Raw genomic sequence first — 18059 nt, 5'->3', positions numbered from 1 at the left:
ATTGTTATTGATAAAAATTGTTGTAGCATGTTATGCCTAAGGCTACTTTGTTCCATGAAAGGAGTGCTATAATTTTGTATCTTCCTAGAATCTACAATATTGCTCTGTACATAGTAGGTGCTTAAAAAATATGGAATCCAGTCTCAGACAACAATCTAAAGTGACCAAAAAAAAAGTATTTCCGTTCAAGGATTTCCTTGCCCATATGAAATTGATCTTGACTTTAATGTAGCTTTCTACAAATAAAAAAATAGCTATATAGCTTTATGTATACTATGGATAGATTGCATAATTATATATAAGATTGAACATTTTATGCTAAGTGTATTAAAGAGGCACAAAACAAAGTGATGTGAAATGTCCAATAGAAAAAAAAGGTATACTGGCTAGAATGTGAGATTTTCTCCATTCTATTGATGAAGAATGTCAAATTCCATGTTTTCAGTATTTAAGGGTGAAGTAATTCTCATTTTATGCATGAGAGATACTCATTAAAGATTTCTTTTCCTTTTTTTACATTGGTTCCTCTTGCAAGGAATGTTTTTCTTGCTGCCTCCTGTACAATATTGTCTATAGTTCTTCAGGAACTTTTATCTGCTAGATCTAAACCCTTAAATCTATTCATAACTTCTACTTCATATTCATAGGAGATGTTATTTAGGTCATACTTAACTTATATGCAGAGTACATCATGGAAAGTGCCTGGATGAATCAAAAGTTGGAATTGAGCTTGCCAGGGGAAGTATCAACAGTCTCAGATATGCAGATGATACTACCCTGATGTGAAGAAGAATTGAGAAGCCTCTTGATGAGGGTAAAAGAAGAGAATGTAAAAGGTGACTTGAAGCTTAACATCAAAAACACTGAGATCTTGGCAACTGGTCCCATTGCTTCCTGGCAAACAGAAGGAGAAGAAATAGAAGCAGTGTCAGATTTTATATTCTTGGACTCAAAGATCACTGCAGATGGTGACTGCAGCTATGAAATTAAAAGATGCTTGCTCTTTGGAAAATCTGGGCAGCATACTAAAAAGAAGAGACATCACCTTGCTGACAAAGGTCTTTATATTCATTCAAAGCTATGGTTTTTCCAGTAACAATATATGGCTGTGAGACTTAGACTATAAGGAAAGCTGAGCACACAGAACTCATGCTTTCAAATTATAGGGCTGGAGAAGAATTTTAAGAGTCCCTTGGACATCAAAGGCGATCAAATCAGTCAATACCTAAAGAAATTAATTCAGACTACTCATTGGAAGGACAAATATGGAAGTTGAAGCTTAAATACTTTGACCACATAATGAGAAGACAGAACTCATTAGGAAAAAAAATATGATGCTAGGAAACAATAAAGACAAAAGGAGAAGGGGATGAAGGAGGATGAAATGGATAGATAGTATCATGGAAACAATGGATAAGAACTTGGACAGATTTCAAAAGACAGCAGTGAATAGAAAGATCTGGTGTGCTAGTGCATGACTTCACAAAGAGTTGACACAACAACAACTTGACAACAACTTCTTGCGAGATTCACCTTTAATGATGAAAGTTATCAAGTACATAAGAATAAAAAAGATGACAAAATTCAAAAGATGTATTCTTATAATATTTTCAGCACTTACTGAAATTAGGTCATCATCATAAATATTCAATGTTTCAATAAGAAGAACAGTTCCTTTTGTTCTGGTTCTACTGTAGAGTAAGACTTGCATCCATGAAACCTGAATGTGACTTTATTCATTCTCTCTACAAAATGTGATTGAGATCCTGCCTTACTCTATAACTTTAACCTCTCAGTGTCTCAGGCAACTCTCTAAAATTACCACAAAAGTTGTTTCCACTCAAGGAGTTTCCTATTCATATGAAAAGGGGTCTTGGCTTAACTGTAGCTTTCTATAGATAAAGAGATAGCTATGTGTATTCTATGTATACACTGCATAATTATATACTGGATTGAATATTTTATGATGTGTTAGGTAAGCATAAAACAAAGTACTACGTGGGTCACTTAAGAACCCCATCTAACTACAGCCCTATAAATTAAAAAAAAAAATACTCCCCGCAGACAAAAGGAACCGATTACTCAGTTATTAACTTAATCTAGATTTGAAGTGATGAGCAAAAGAGATGCTTTTATCCACTAAAGATGTCAGCCTTTACAAAAGGTGACACCATTTCTGCTATTTGTGAACTCGTGGCTACTAGATTCTCAGAGAAACTGACCACCAGGAATGGCAGCTTTTGTGGCTAGACTCCCCTAGTATACCTTCTCTGAAAAGAGTAAAAGAAAGTTTCCTTTTTTTTATGAAGATGCCTTTCAGAGAGAACTGAAGTAATAGCTATGACCCCACTTTACTCTGACATTTTCTTTCTGCTCCCTTTTCATAAATTATTTCTTTTCTCCCAATGTCCTTTCCACAAGGTAAAATGGGATGCTTCTCCTTTTTCTAGCTATTTGCCATGAGGGCAAGTTTTGTACATATCTTTAATAAATCATGAGTACACACTGCTTTATATAACCAAGCCCAGCATCCTTCCATGTCTACCACAATTCATCAGGATGTAATCATTTGCTAAAAGACTTTTTTCACCTCTTTTAGATTGAATCCTTGATAGAGATAAACAATGGGTCAAGAGAGAGGTGGAAAACAAAGTGCAAATCCACATCTTCCAAGTCCAAACATATGGTTATTCTCCTTTCTGCCATTTTTCATCATCAGTTACAAATATGGGACTCTCATTTGGGAGAATTTTTTTCAATGAAATTTTGAGTCAGAAGATACTGTAATTTGTTGCTCATGTTTTCTTAGGCAAATCACTTCTCTTCAAAATGCAGGGGTTGCAGGAACATAAATTCTAAGAAAACTTTCCCTTTTTTCCTAAGAACTTTTGGAAAAGCTGGAGAAAAGTCTGGCTGGAATTAGATTTAGATCAATATCTTACACTAGGTTTTATATGCAGTATGTAGCAATAAAATAAAAATGCATAAGCAACCTCAAAAATAAAAGGTCATGAGGGGTCAGGCTTGGTCCCCAGCACTAACCTCGACTACAGAGTCTCCTCTTCAAAGTCTGAGGGGGCCTTGCCCATCCTGTGCACTCTGAGGTCCAAGTGCCTACACATCCAGTCCATCGATCAAGCACCAGTAGTAGCTTTGCCTCCACATCTGTGTCCAGGATCAAGAAGAGGCAAAGAAGCCATCCCATCAAATAGGGAAGGTCTGGGTCCTTGCCTGCAGCTGCAGCCAGCCAAGTCAAGCTGGGCATGTTTAACCACGAGGGGCTGCCTCCAGGCAACTTCAGCCTGGGCCAGGGCACGATGCCAGATGGGTCCTCCCAATATGGTAAAGGTGGCTACATTGGGGGAAGCACCCCAAGACCATCCCAGCCCCAGCCATCATCCCAGTCCTTCTTTACCTTCCCTTCAGCAGTGAAGAGTGAGTATAGCTTGGAGGGACCCTCGACCCCTGACTCCAGACAGACCAAAGGGTGGTATGCCTTCTCTGCACCCCCACCTCCAGCTGAAGCCAGGCAGGCCAGTGCCTCCCACAAACTTCACCTCATGCCATCCAAAGAGGAAGACTTATCCTGCTCTTCCCCTTCCTCATCATCATCTGGGGCTCCTGAGTGGGACCTCAGAGAGACTGTCATTCCTGAAGCTAAGTATTGCGCCCATCCAGGCCCAGCCTACTATGCGCCTGCCTGGAGGGGGCCCTTTTGGCCAGGCCTGGGGAGCAGTGGTTTGGTTCCCACTGGGGCACTGCCAGGTGCCCCTCTCCCTCCTCACCCTTTCTAAGCTCGAGGGACCTTTCCAGGTCCGGGGTCCCTCTACCCAGCCTCTGTCCAGCAGCCCCAGCCAGGGCTGGGCAGCAGCGGTGGCACCAGTAGCTGCAGCGGCAGCGGCAGCAGCAGCAATGTCAGCAGCAGTGTCAGCAGCACCAGTAGTTCAAGCGGAGCAGCCAGTGAGGAGGGCATCCCATCTAGCAATAGTGGAGAGGAGGACACACCAACCTCTGAGGAATTGGAACTGTTTGCCAAAGAACTGAAACACAAGCAAATTTCCCTGGGTTTCACTCAGGCTGATGTGGGCATGGCCTTGGGCACACTGTATGGGAAGATGTTCCGTCAGACTACCATCTGTTGGTTCGAAGCTCTGCAACTGAGCTTTAAGAATATGTGCAAATTGAAACCATTACTTCAGAGGTGGCTGCAGGCTGTTGAGAACACTGACAACCCTCAGGAGATGTGCAGTATGGAACAAGTGCTAGCCCAGGCTCAAAAGCATAAACAACGTACAAGTAGTGAGACCAGTGTGAAGGGGACCCTAGAGGGCTTCTTCAAGTGTTGTGGGAAGCCCACTCCCCAGCAAATCTGTGACTTGGCAGAAGAGCTGCACCTGGACAAAGATGTGGTTTGAGTCTGGTTCTGTAACCGAAGGCAGAAGGGTAAGCGGCTTCTTCTGTTCTGTGGGGAAGATGGTGAAGCATTGCTTTATGAGCTGGCCCCAGGCACTGTCCTTGTCCTGCCAACTGCTGCTGTACCCCAGAACTATGCAGCACCTCTGTCACCTGTGCCCCCTGCCCTTTATATGTCCACCTTTCCTAAGGGTGAGCCCTGCATCCCAGGCATGCCTATGCCTAATGGGGGCATCTGAGCCAGGATCAGCATTCTAGGAACTCACTGGGGGCTCAGGATGCCTCTTGCTTTCCCCTTCCTTCACTTGCCCTATCCTGGTGACTGGCCATTGTCTCAGATACAGTGGCCAGGCCTTTTCCCAACCCTAGATTCTCTTTCTGCCCCTCCATTGCCCACATCTAGGTTTTTCTGGGCATCTGAAAAACAATATTCAGCTCTTTTTTCTCCCCTTTCTTTTTCCTCACACTCCCAAACTTGTGATGTGTGTGGGAGCCAGTTTGGAAATAAAAGTTGGGTGGTAACTGAAAAAATAATATAAAATAAAATAAAATAAAAGGTCATACCATTCAAAAATAATGAGAATTAGGTGGTCTAGCTATACAAGGTCTTAAATTGCATTATAAAGCAACAAGTGTCAAAAGCACTTGGTACTGGCTAAGAAATAGAGGGGTAGATCAGTGGAATAGGCTAGGTATGCAAAAGACCTATAGCAGTCTACTTATCAAACTACTGCAGCAGTTTGATAAACCCAAGGACCCTAGCTTCTGGGATAAGAACTCACTGTTAGACAAAAAATGCTGAGAAAAGGAAAATAGTGTAGTGGAAACTGGGTGTAGAACAATGCCTGACACCATATACCAGAATAAAGTCCAAATAAGTACACAATTTAGGTATAGAGGCTGATACTATAAACAAATTAGGGGAGCAAGAAATAGTTTATTTGTCAGATTTATGGAGAATGGAGGAATTTATGACCAAACAAGAGATAGAACATTATGAAAAGCAAAATGAATAACTTTGATTACATTAAATTGAAAAGTTTTGCACAAAGACAATGTGACCAAGATTTGGAGGGAAGCAGAAAACTGAGAAGGAATTTTTATAACTAGTGTCTGTGATAAAGGCCTCATTTCTAATTTACCAGAATACAAGTCATTCCCCAATTGATAAATGGTCAAAGGATATAAACAGACAGTTTTCAGAGGAAGAAATTAAACTTATCTATAGCCATATGAAAAAAATGCTCTAAATCACTATTAATTAAAGAGATACAAATCAGAACAACTCTGAGGTGCCAAATCACATCTGTTAGATTGGCTAACATGATAAAACAGGAAAATGATAAATCTCGGAGAAAATTTGGGAGAGTTAGAACACTAACTCATTGTTGGTGGAGCTGTGAGCTTATCTACCCATTCTGGAGAGCAGTTTGGAACTACACCCAAAGGGCTATAAAAACATGCATACCCTTTGACCCATCAATGCTGCTTCTAGGAGTGTATCCCAAAGAAACCATGAAAATTGGAATAGAACCCACATGTGCAAAAATATTTATAGCAGCTCTTTTTGTGGTGGCCAAGAACTGGAAATCAAGGGGAGGCCCATCAATTGGGGAATGGCTGAACAAGTTGTGGTAAAAGAATGTAATGGAATACGATTGTGGTATGAGATATGACGAACAGGACTTAAGAAAAACCTGGAAATACTTATATGAATTGATGGGGAGTTAAGTGAGCAGAACCAGGAAACACTGAACACAGTAACAGCCACAGTGTGCAAGGACTGTTTTTGATAAACTTAGCCCTGTCACAGCAATGCAAGGACCTAAAATATTTCCAAAAGACTCATGGTGCAAAATGCCACCCATATCTGGAGAAAGAACTATGATGTCAGAATGCAGAATGAAGCAGACTATTTTCTCCTTTGTTATGTTTTGTTTTTCTCATGATTTCTTCCATTCATTTTAATTCTTCTATGCAGCATGACTAATGTGAAAATATGTTTAATAGGAAAGTATATATAGAGCCCATATAAGATTGCATGCCATCCTGGGGAAGGAAGAGGAAGGGAAGGGAAGAAAATTTGGAACTTACAGAAGTGATTGTTGAAAAGTGAAAACAAATAAATTAATAAATTTGGGGGAAAATAATCAGAATTGAAGGACTCAGACAAAAAGCACTTTTTACAACTATACCTAGGGGAGAATTCATAACTGAACAAGGAAAAGAAGATCATAAAAAATAAAATAATCAATTTTGACAATATAAAATTATAATGAAAGATGGCATAGTGGATAGAAAGCTAACCTCAGAGTCAAGAAGATCCAGGTTCAAATTTTGCCTTGTACTCTGGCTAAGTAATCCTGGGCCACTCACTTGACCTTTCAATGTACAAGGCAATGCTCTAAGATTATAAATTGCAGAGAAGGTGCAGGTCTGCACTGGCAGAGAGAGTTTTCTTCAAAGCTACCTATAGTAATAAATTCATAGCCCCTATTGTTAAAAAAAAATCTTTCCACAAATAAAATCAACAAGTTATAAAGACAAAATTAAAAGTGAAGCAGTACTTTGCATGAAAATATCACCCATAAAAGTCTCATACTCAAAACATTGACCCAAAGATATATAAAACCCAGAGTCATTCTGTTCTCTAAAATATAAATGATCAAAGGACATAGTTTCAAGGGAAATATTGCCAAGTACAAATGACCTCAAGAAAATGTTCTAAGTCATTAAAAGAAATTCACTTTCAGATAATTCTGAGATTTTACCTCATATTAGATAATTTAACAAAGATGACAAAAGATGGTGTCAATCAATATTCAAGCAGGTGTGGGAAAATAGGCATACTGATACACTGATGGTCAAATTGTAAAGTGGTTAAACCATTCTGGATTTCAAATGGGAACTACACAATAAAAGAAACTAAGCTGTTGACCTAGCAATCCCATAGTGGGATAAATATACTGAAAAAGTCAAAGACCAAAAATAGTCTAATATGTACCAAAATATTAATAACGGTACTCTGCAGTAGCAAAAAAAAAATTGAGAAAAAGTCCACTTCTAATTCATTGCAAAATTGCTGAGAAAATTTCATGTCAATCTTATTAGTACTTAAATATTATTCTGCAGTAAGAAGTTATGAATCTGAAGAATTTAGAGAAACACAGGAAAATTTTATGAACTGATGCTGAGCAATATAAGCAAAACTGAGGGAACAAAACAAAATGTCTACAGCACATAAATGAACTGATCACCAAAAGGAAAATGAATTTAAGAGTAATATAAAAGACCAACAAAAACCTTAGACATAAAATAATAAAATATTTCTCTTCTCTCAAAGCAAAAAGTCAAAAACTACTTGCATAGATTACTTTATTCATTGCCAGATGCACTCATTGTATTGGAGTTTTCTGTATGTCTTTATCATTAGGAAGGGTTCAGTCTGGAGGCAGAGCTCAGAATGACTATGGTGTTAAGATGAAAGGCATCCACAAAGCATTTTAATAAAATTGAATGCAGAGATTAGACTAGATGATGTCTAAGGTACATGTACGTCTAATTCCATGACTTATTCAGTTCCTAAGTTTTAGAAGTCTATGACTAATTAGTTTAGCTGGTGAGAACTGTAATATTAATGGAGTTAATTGCTAAATTCAGTCCCTACAAAGACCAGTGAACCTTACTTTACTCCATGGTCATGGCTGTGATGCATAAACCTTGCTGATCTTTGAATAAATGTCTATGGTCATGAGGGGGCCCAAGTATGAAGAAATATGAGTGCAAATCTCCTGGAAAAATAATTGTAGTTGCCATCCTCTACCTCTAATGAAAAAAGCATAGAGTTTCCCTCTTTGGGAAGTGCATTACAAATATTTTGATTAGGTCTAACAATCTACGTCACTTAGCTCACCAAAGTTATTTTTGGTCACCAGATTAAGACCCTGATTGTTGCCCACATTCCTATAATATCAAAAGAGACCCAGGCCATAAGCACTTACTTTGGCTATTCAGCGTCCTTTGATTTTTCTATGGTATTTTAAAGCCTCCTTCCCAAATCTACTGTGAAAATCTCATTTCATTGTGAAAAAAATACAACTGGGGAAAAAAAATGACAAAGTCTTAGTTTTCCTTTGTTGTGTTACAACCTGATTTTTAGTTTTCCCATGTTAAAATAGGCATATATCAAGGCTCAAGGAAGTGAGAATGGATTTCATTTTTACCTGCTGTGAAACTGCCAAAAAGGTAGAAGTCTTCATTTCTCTAGGTAACTAATATTTCTTATAGCTTTTCCTAGAATAAAATCTAATATTGTTAGTTCTATCTATCTATCTGTCTATCCATCTATTTATCTGTCTGCTATCTATCTAATCTATCTATCTATCTATATGTCTGTCTGTCTATATATCATCTGTCTGTTTCAGCTGTGTTCATCTCTTTGTGACCCCATTTGGGGTTTCCTTGGAAAAAATAATGGAATGTTTTGCCATTTCCTTCCCCAGCTCACTTTTTAGATGAGGAACTGAGACAGAGTTAAGTGACTTGCCCAGGGTCACACAACTAGTAAGTGTCTGAGATTAGATTTGAACTCATGTTTTCCTGACTCCAGGCCTATATGTCCATATATGCATCACTGTCTATAAACATTCATCTGGTATATGCATGCATTACATATATGTGTGTGTATGTGTGTGTATATATATATATATATATATATACGCACAGATTATACATACATATGCATAATACACAGCTTTGTGTGCTACAGACCTTATTTGTGCATACACAATCTAGTAGATTTTGCTATCTTTAGTTTCTGTGGTGAGGCAACTCATAGCATAGAGGATGGAGCACCAGGGCTGGAATCAGGAGGAACTGAGTTCAAATCTAGCCGCAGACACTTTCTAGTGTGACACTGGGCAGGCCACTTAACTCTGTTTATCTCAGTTTCCTGACCCCTAAAACAGGGATAGTAATGGATTCGATCTCTCAGGGCCATTATGAGGATCAAATAAGACAATGTTTGTAAGCACTTAGCATAGTGCCTGGTACATAGTTGGCACTACATAAATACTTATTCCTTTCCCTTCTTTCTTTTATCCTTGTGATGTCATTTTTGTTTCTTCATGAAGGACATATTGTGATATTAGAGTCCAGATCTGGTGGTATTGCAGTCACCAAGGACAAAATGAATGTATTACGGAAATGTTATAAACAGAGGATAGTAAAGTCTTGGAGTCAAGAAGGACTGAGTTAAATAAATGGAAGACACGTACACAAATACATTTATGTATATATGGGCATGCTTACACATATGTATATATGTATTATATATACATGTGCCCATAAATATATATACATTTATATGAGTGTACATGTGTAATGCACATTTATGTGCTTATACCCTATACCATGCCAACCATACAATTAATAAATAGATGTGAATATAATGTGCACTTACATATGACAGTATACATGCATGTACACATCAGTACACTTATGCAGGTATAAACATATATGTGCCTAATGTGCATAGGCATTCATTGTGTGAATTGCATTACATGAACGTATATGCGCCAAATTTGTTTTAAAGTTTCAAAAACATTCTGAAAATTTATATTAAATACTATGTATGAAGTTTTTGTTACTGAACTGTCATTAGGTAGAACAAAAGAAGCATTATGAGTTTATAGCAAGTCATTGCTCTTGTTACCATCTAATTAAATTTGGGTCTCAAAAATTAAAACAAATGAAGCTATTTGGAGTCAGCTTTTTCTGTTTTGTCAAGGGGGGAGGGAGGTGTCAAAATCTTGTTGAGTTTTTCATCAGTTCCTTTCAAATGCTGGACTAAGTCTCAATATGTCCTTCCTATCATTTTGTCATTTACCCAAAAGGCATGTAAAATGAGTAAATTACTATTCTGTGAAAAATTAATATTGCTTTTGTTCACACCATATAGAACTACAAATGAGAAAAAATATGGTACAGTTGCTTTGTTATTTAAATATGTCATTTCTCTCATTTAAAATACCACTTATTTTTAGGTATAATATGGAAAATACAATTTGGAAAAGTTAAAGGAACATTTCTTCATGAACTCCTTTGTTTTGTTTTCAGTCATATCTGACTCTTCATGACTCCATATGGAGTTTTCTTGACAAAGAGACGGGAGTAGTTTGTCATTACCTTTTCCAGCTCTTTTTACAGATGAGGAAACTGAGGCAAACAGGGTTAAGTGATTTCCCCAGAGTCACATAACAAGTAAGTGTCTGAGGTCAGAATTGAATTCAGGAAAATGAATTTTCCTGACTCCAGGCCAGGCAGTTTATCCACTGCATCATCTTAGGTTAAAAAAATAAGTACTGCCAAGAATATTCAAATGAACTAAAAAATGTATATCATACAGAGTTTGCAGAAATCCTGTAAATTTCTGTGTTGTCACTTTAACTTATCATAGGATTATATGATAGTTCTAGTTGTGGAAGGGACCTCAGAGCCCATATAAGCCAATCTTCTCATTTTATAGATGAGGAAGCTGACCCTATTGGGGATTGATTTGATGAAGGATACATAATTAGTAAAAATCAGCGGTAGAATCTGAACCCAAGTCCTCTGGCTCTAGATTCTCTGTTGCTGTGTTGTGCTATTCTCCTATGTACTACCTTAACTATATGGCATCCTTGTCTTATTTTCCTTTCCCAACCATGGAGAGTTTTCTTCCTATTGTCTGAACTGTGTTATCTCCATCACCGTTTCCATAATGTGAACTAAATCTTTATTACCATACCATTTGACCACAAAAATATGCACATGTATCCATATACATACACACACACACATATAAATAATTCTGTTGTTTGGGTTTAGGATGCATTTGTTGCAAAAGGTAAGGTACTTCAATTTAGCCTATAACTTAATTTTTTGTAGGCTCAGTACCATGGGGGCAGCTAGGTGGCTCAAAGGATTGAATGTCAAGCCGTAAGTCAAGAAGACTCCTCTTTCTGAGTCCAAATCTATCCTCAGACACTTACTAATTAATTTTTGATTAATTAATTAATAATTGATTAAGTCACTTAATCCTGTTTCTTTTTTTGTAAAATGAGCTGGAGAAGAACATGGCAAACCACTCCAGTATCTTTGCCAAGAAAATCCTAAACAGGGTCATGAAGAGACAGATATAACTAAAAAACAACAGAACAATATGGTGGGAAAAGTATTTTATTTGGAGCCAAAAGGCCTGAGTTTGAATCCTTTTTGAATCCCCTCACTAGACTTGTAAACCCTGACATGTCTCTTATTATGTAAAATGGGAAAAAAAATAATGACACCCCAATAGATGCAAATATTTTGTAAACTGGAGAGTGCTACGTGTCCACGTTTCAACAGCTCCATGTCCTCATTAAGGTGGGCACCCCCTCTAGCGGGGTACCGATTATCACCCATTCTCCTTTTCTTGTCCTGTGTAGCTCCTGTTCCTGTATGCTGTATATTCTCCACAAAAAGCACATCCAAGTCAGTTATTCAGTCAGCATGCATGTATTAATTGATTCCAGGAACTTTACTAATCCCTTGGGATACAAAGAAAGTAAAAAAAAAAATAAACTAACAAAAATAATATACATATCAGTGCTTTTCCATGAAGGCGTTCACATTCTATTGGAGGAGAAAAACATGTCAATATGCCACTGCCTATTCTTTTCCATCATGTACCTTTCCATTGCCTTTTGAGTGACCTTTACTTTTAACTCATTGAAGACTATGGTATTTCATGGTTTGTAGTTGTAAGGTACAATCTCTCTTTTCAGGCCTTTTTTAACAATGAAAAGGGCAGAAAGAATTTTTGTGTAAAGGTAGAAATTTGTATTTATTATCAAAGGATATAAGATATTGCTGTAATTATAGATGAATGTTTTGGTAGAAAAAATGAACTTTGTTTTAATATAAGCTAATAAAATAGATATATGAGGAAATAGATTTTAGATAGGATTTTGGACAGGTCTAGAAAGAAAATGATCTATGGTGTGGATTTGAGGACAGACCTCAGCGTGGAGTGGTTTCATTTCTGTGAGAAGAATTTAACATCATAAAGAAGCAGAGAAAAATCTCTTATGTATTCAAAATGAGAGAAATATGAGTGTGAGATGTTTCAAGGGCATCAAAGAAAAAGATTGCCTTGCTGGAGATTTCAGAGCTGAGGAATGATTGGGTAAAAACCATGATTTTGCATCTACTTGTTTTATGACTAATGAGGGTAGTAAAACTCAAAAAATGAGAAATCACATAAACATTTGGAGACTGAGGTATGATTAGAAAAAAAGACTGTCAGTCTGACAGAAAAAATTGGGGGATTTGTGATTTTTAAAGTAAAAGGTGAATTACTGAGAGTCAGCAAGCTCTCATTTAAGCTTTTGAACTACAACTAGTATAGCGAGAAAGCAGCAGAAGGACAAGAGAAGACAGGAGCAGTAGAACCTAAGAGGAAAGAAAGACACAGCAGGGAGGCTGAGCAGCTGCTCAGTTGGAACTATGGCTATTAGAGCGAGTTAGCAGAGGGAAGACTTCAGGCAAGTGGTTCCTGGGACAACTTATGTCATTGGCCAAGAGATCCAGTGGTAGCATCCAAATAGCATGCAAAGTAAGTGAATGTTACAGTATGGTCCACATAACTATGACAGTCATTTTGATAAGCTTAGCAGTGACTTAACTTAAAGATAACTGTCATTTACATTAAGAGCTAACATTTTCTTTTTAAAATTTTTTATTAAAACATATTCATAAGAAAAGAAAAAGAAACACTATCATAAACTTACATATTAAAACTTAAATATAAAATAAGAAAAGAAAAAACATGTCATACGTACAGCACAATGTAAGTAAGACTTCAAAATAGATAGCAATCAATTTCCATTTCAAGAAAGCCTATATAGTAAATACTATGCATTGTGTGGAGAGCTGTCCCTCTTTTCCATAATTCCTTGTAGGTGTTTTTTTAACAACTAACCATCCTCTTTTAAGGGGGTGGTTACTTGAAAATACTTATAAAGGTTATGTTCAAGTAGAGAAGAGGATTTCCTTAGCCAAAGAGCGGTGAGAATAAACAGTCAAGGAGTAACCAGAAAAGTAGATACTATGTTGCAGAGATGATCCTGAATGGACTGATAACATTAAACCTTGAAGTCTAGTTAGTTGTCTGAAGTACATGAGTTGTCCTCCCTTGCGTGATGTGTTTCTCTCCCAAGTCACCACATGTGCTCATTTTTCATCATATAGCTATGATGCATTAATGCAAGAGTGAGATCAGGGTTTATATGCTGAATTCAACTGACTTAGGTTAATCAAATGATACTATTTCCATTTTGATATGCTTTGTACATTTGTTGTTCAGTCACATCTACCTCTTCATGGCCCTTACGGGTTACACCGTCTATGGGATTTTCTTGGCAAAGATACTGGAGTGGTTTGCCATTTCCTTCCTCAGTGAATTAAGGCAAATAGAGGTGAAGTGACTTGCCCAGTATCACACAGCTAGTAAGTGTCTGAGACCAGATTTGAACGGAGCGCTTTCTGACTTCAGGCCCAGTGCTCTATCCACGAAGCAACCTGACTACACATGCTTTGTACACAGTAGGTGCTTAATAAATGTTTTTTCTTTCATTTATTCATTTTACAGATGAAGAAATGAGGTTCACAAAAGCTAAGCAACTCCCCTGAGGTAATTTTCTAGTGAGTGGCAGAACTAGAAAGACAGGTCAAATTTCTCTCTAACCTCTACTAGATGATAAAACCATAATAGATAATGGCATAAAGATAATGTTTATAGAAAATGAAGTAACTTTTGTATGTGCAAATGCCATCTAATTCCCAAGCTTCACAATTTAAAACTTTTCTTTCTACGTTTTCCTAAACTTACAAAGTCTTAGTGAAAAATTATGGACATGAATTGAACTTTTTTTCATTTTTTACCTCAGGGATAGAGATACAATTGTATGATATTATGGTCCCCTGACTCTCTGAAACATTCAGAGATCCCAAATCTAGTAGTTGTGTAATCATAATCATACACTGGGTATCTAAATTGGGGCCACTTACTTTAGTAATTGAAATAAGGCTTCTTTGAGTTGGAGTTTAAAAATGAGGCAGAGATAATCAATTTCTCCTATTCATTTCAATTCCTTCATTTGTCAGCAAACGCATCTCCAAATGGGTGATTATGTGGTAATCTAGCAACAGAGAGAGAGAGAGAGAGAGAGAGAGAGAGAGAGAGAGAGAGAGAGAGAGAGAGAGAGAGAGAGAGAGAGAGAGAGAGAGAGAATGAGATAGACAGAGAGCGAGGGGGAGATAGAGAGAGAGACAGAGGGAAGGAGAGAGGAAAGGAGGGAGGGAGGGAGAGAGAAAACGCAAAAAGAATGGTCTTGTAGAGAGCTGGCAGTGGAGATGGTACAGAAGACCTCCAAATCTGTGTCAAGATTTGGGATGAGGGTGTGGCAGTCCCTCACATCGAGATGGCTTCCTAGCTTTTCCCTTTTTATACAGGAAAAGTCCCATTTCTTACTGGCATTAGAACTATTCAATCTTTTTGGAAAGTTCTGGAATATTGAGACAAGACGTTATGTGCTATCTGTGCTTCCATATTTCTTTCTTTTTTTTAATCTTTGAGTATAATAACTGGTTGAAGGGAATTAGCATGAAATTGGAATGCTTCCTAGCTTACACAAGTTTAATTAAAAAAGAAAACCAGTGGTCAAGTCTTGTCATTTTATTATCATAACATCTCTCCTCTATGTCCTGTTGTCTTCACTCATGCATCCTCTAACCTGGTAGACTCATACCTGTCCACTCATACCTTGACTATTGCAATAATTTTCTCCTTATTTTCCCTGCCTCAAGTCTGTTCTCATTCCACTCAACTGCCAAAGTAAATTTCTTAAATTACAGGTCTGACCATGTCACATCCCTATTCTCTCCAATAACTACCTACTGCCTCCAGGATCAAATAGGAAATCATCTACTTGACATGTAAAGCCCTTAACAGCCTGGTTCCTTCCTACTTTTCCAGTTTTCTTGAGTTTTACTATCTTTCATATATGCTACAATGCAGTGACGCTAGCCTTCTTTACAATATTCTCCATCTCCTGACTCTGTGTTTTCTTTTCATAGGCTGTCCTCCATACCTGGAATCACCTCCCACCTCAACTCCATGAACTAACTTTCCTGGCTTCCTTCAACACAGTTCAAATCCAACCTTTTGCAGGAGACCTTTCCCAATATTCCAGTCACCCTAATTCACTCTCTCTGAGATTACCTTCATTAACACTGTATGTTTCTTAAATACACTTTTTTCATTTTAACTCTGACATTATATTGTAAGATCCTTGGGGGCAGGGTCCTTGTTTTGTGTCATTCTTTATAGTACGAGCACTTAGTGGAGTACCTGGCACATATGAGACACTTAAAAAATGCTTGTTGTCTGACTGACCGGACAGTCTTATCTATGATGGTAGGTACTATGTAGCCTTGTGGCTGCAGATGGATGCATATCTATGAAGTTAATATTAGGAAAAGAAGGGGAGACATTCCCAGCTGATTTGGAGATGAAAGCAAAAGAGAGAAGAATTAACACTAATAGGACACAACCAACTGCTATAAGCATGAATCTTCCCAATAAGTCCTGTCTCTTAAAATGTCTGGCAAATGCCAGAAAAATGGCCTTGGACTTTTTTCTCAGAGTAAGGATCACAAGTTTTTAGGGTGGTACTTATGTCTTTTTTCCCTGAAGAATCTAAATATGAAATGCTAATTCAGATTCCATAGGGGAGGGGGAATAAAATTATAAAACAGAAAGAAGGAAAAGGCCTTAGTTATTAATATAAATGTGAGTATGCATGCAATCATATTCTGGCAAACTAACATTTCATTACATTCCCAATAGTAAGAAAAAATACCACTTTCAGTTGAAAGATCTGAATAAACAAATATATCCTTTTATACATATTGACAGATATATAAGATACAGACAGTAAAAACATTATGGAAAGTTTTGCAACAGTTAAAGTTTTGTTATCCTGAAACAATATCCCTGGTGCTAAAGGATTAAAACATACTTAATATTCGTGTAACTTTAGGTGCACTTTACCAGAAAGAGAAATTTTTAAAATGTAAAGAGTTTTTAAAGTTCATGCTTTCATCTCCCAGCAGAGTTAAGAAGGTTGCTTCTAGACTCATTGACTTCTGTTGGTGATTATTTTATCTCCAATTTAACAACAATGTTCATAGAGCACAGCGAGTCAGACACTGTGCTAAGTGCTTTATTATTACCCCTTTTCATTCTCACACCAACTCTGGGGAGGGAGGTGTTTTTATTATGCCCACTTTACAGATGGGGAAACCTAGGCAAACATAGGTTAAGTGGTTTGTCCAAGGTCACACAACGAGTAAGTATCTGAGGCCTGATTTGAGCTCAAGTATCCCTGTCTCCAGACCTAGCACTGCTCCACAGCTATCCACAGCACCACCAATGTGAAGGTATTTTTCTCTTCTTTAGAACTCACTATTTTATGCATGGTTTGTGTTGCATATTATATTTGCTTGTGTATGTCTCATTTCTCCTACTAGATGATAAATCTCCTCGAGGGTAGGGACCTAGTAGGTATATAATGAGCTTTGTGTGTATTGACATAAGGATCCAGGTTAAATAGTGTGGGATAAAATTGGTGATGTGGGATTAAATGTGGTGATGTAGAATCAAACTTCCAGTGTGAAACCAGTGATGTGGATGTTTAACAGTGTCAAATGCAGCAGATAAATCAAGAGGGATGAGGCCTGACATTGGTTCCCTTGGAGAAGTCAATCTCAGTCAAAAGATAAGGTCAGAAATTAGATTGCAAAAGGCTGTGGAGTGAGTGAAAGGAAGTGTAGACAGCTTTTTCTAAGAATTTGGCTGAGAGGGAAGAGGGATATACACTGATGGTTTGAGAAGATAGCAGGGTATTATGAAGATTTTTAAAGGATGGATGAGATATACTACACAGAGAAATTAAGATCTTTTATTTTGAAAAACGTCCTTAATTTTCCTGTTACATTTCAAAATCACTTTGAAAGAACATGGTTGGCCAATTGAATTAGTACATCAATCCATTTATTTGGAAAAAGCATGTGTAGACTGTTTATAGACAATGAGCTGAGCTGAGAATTAATATTTGATCAAAAGCAGCCTGTATTGTGAAGTGGCAAAGCGGATAGAGTGCTGGGCCTGGAGTCTGAAAGACTCATCTTCTTGAGTTCAAATCTGGCCTCAGACACTCATGGCTGTGTGACCCTGGGCAAGTCACTTAAGCCTCTTTGCCTCAGTTTCCTCATCTGTAAACTGAGCTGGAGAAGGAAATGGCAAACCCTTCCAGTATCTTTGCAAAGAAAACTCCAAATGGGGTTACAAAGAGTTGGATGTGAGTGGAAAACAATTGAACATCATCATCAGAGGCACTAACAATAGAGTGGATAGGGAGCTGGTCCTGAAGTCCTGACTTAAAATCTGGCATTGGACACTTACTATCTGTGTGACCCTGGGTGGGTCATTTAATCTTTGTCTGCTTCTGTTTCTTCCTCTGTAAATGGGGCTAAGAGCAGCACTTACCACATAGTGTTGTAAG

General features: G+C 37.7%; 1 pseudogene; it reads left to right on the top strand.

Annotated features, from left to right (window-relative positions):
* Positions 1 to 3030: 3030 nt before the first annotated feature.
* LOC140503053 (POU domain, class 5, transcription factor 3-like) lies at positions 3031 to 4786 on the top strand (annotated as a pseudogene).
* Positions 4787 to 18059: the final 13273 nt, after the last annotated feature.

This window comes from Notamacropus eugenii, chromosome 5, assembly GCF_028372415.1.
Source record: "Notamacropus eugenii isolate mMacEug1 chromosome 5, mMacEug1.pri_v2, whole genome shotgun sequence".
Taxonomy (NCBI): domain Eukaryota; kingdom Metazoa; phylum Chordata; class Mammalia; order Diprotodontia; family Macropodidae; genus Notamacropus; species Notamacropus eugenii.
This window is presented reverse-complemented; position numbering and strand designations above follow the sequence as displayed.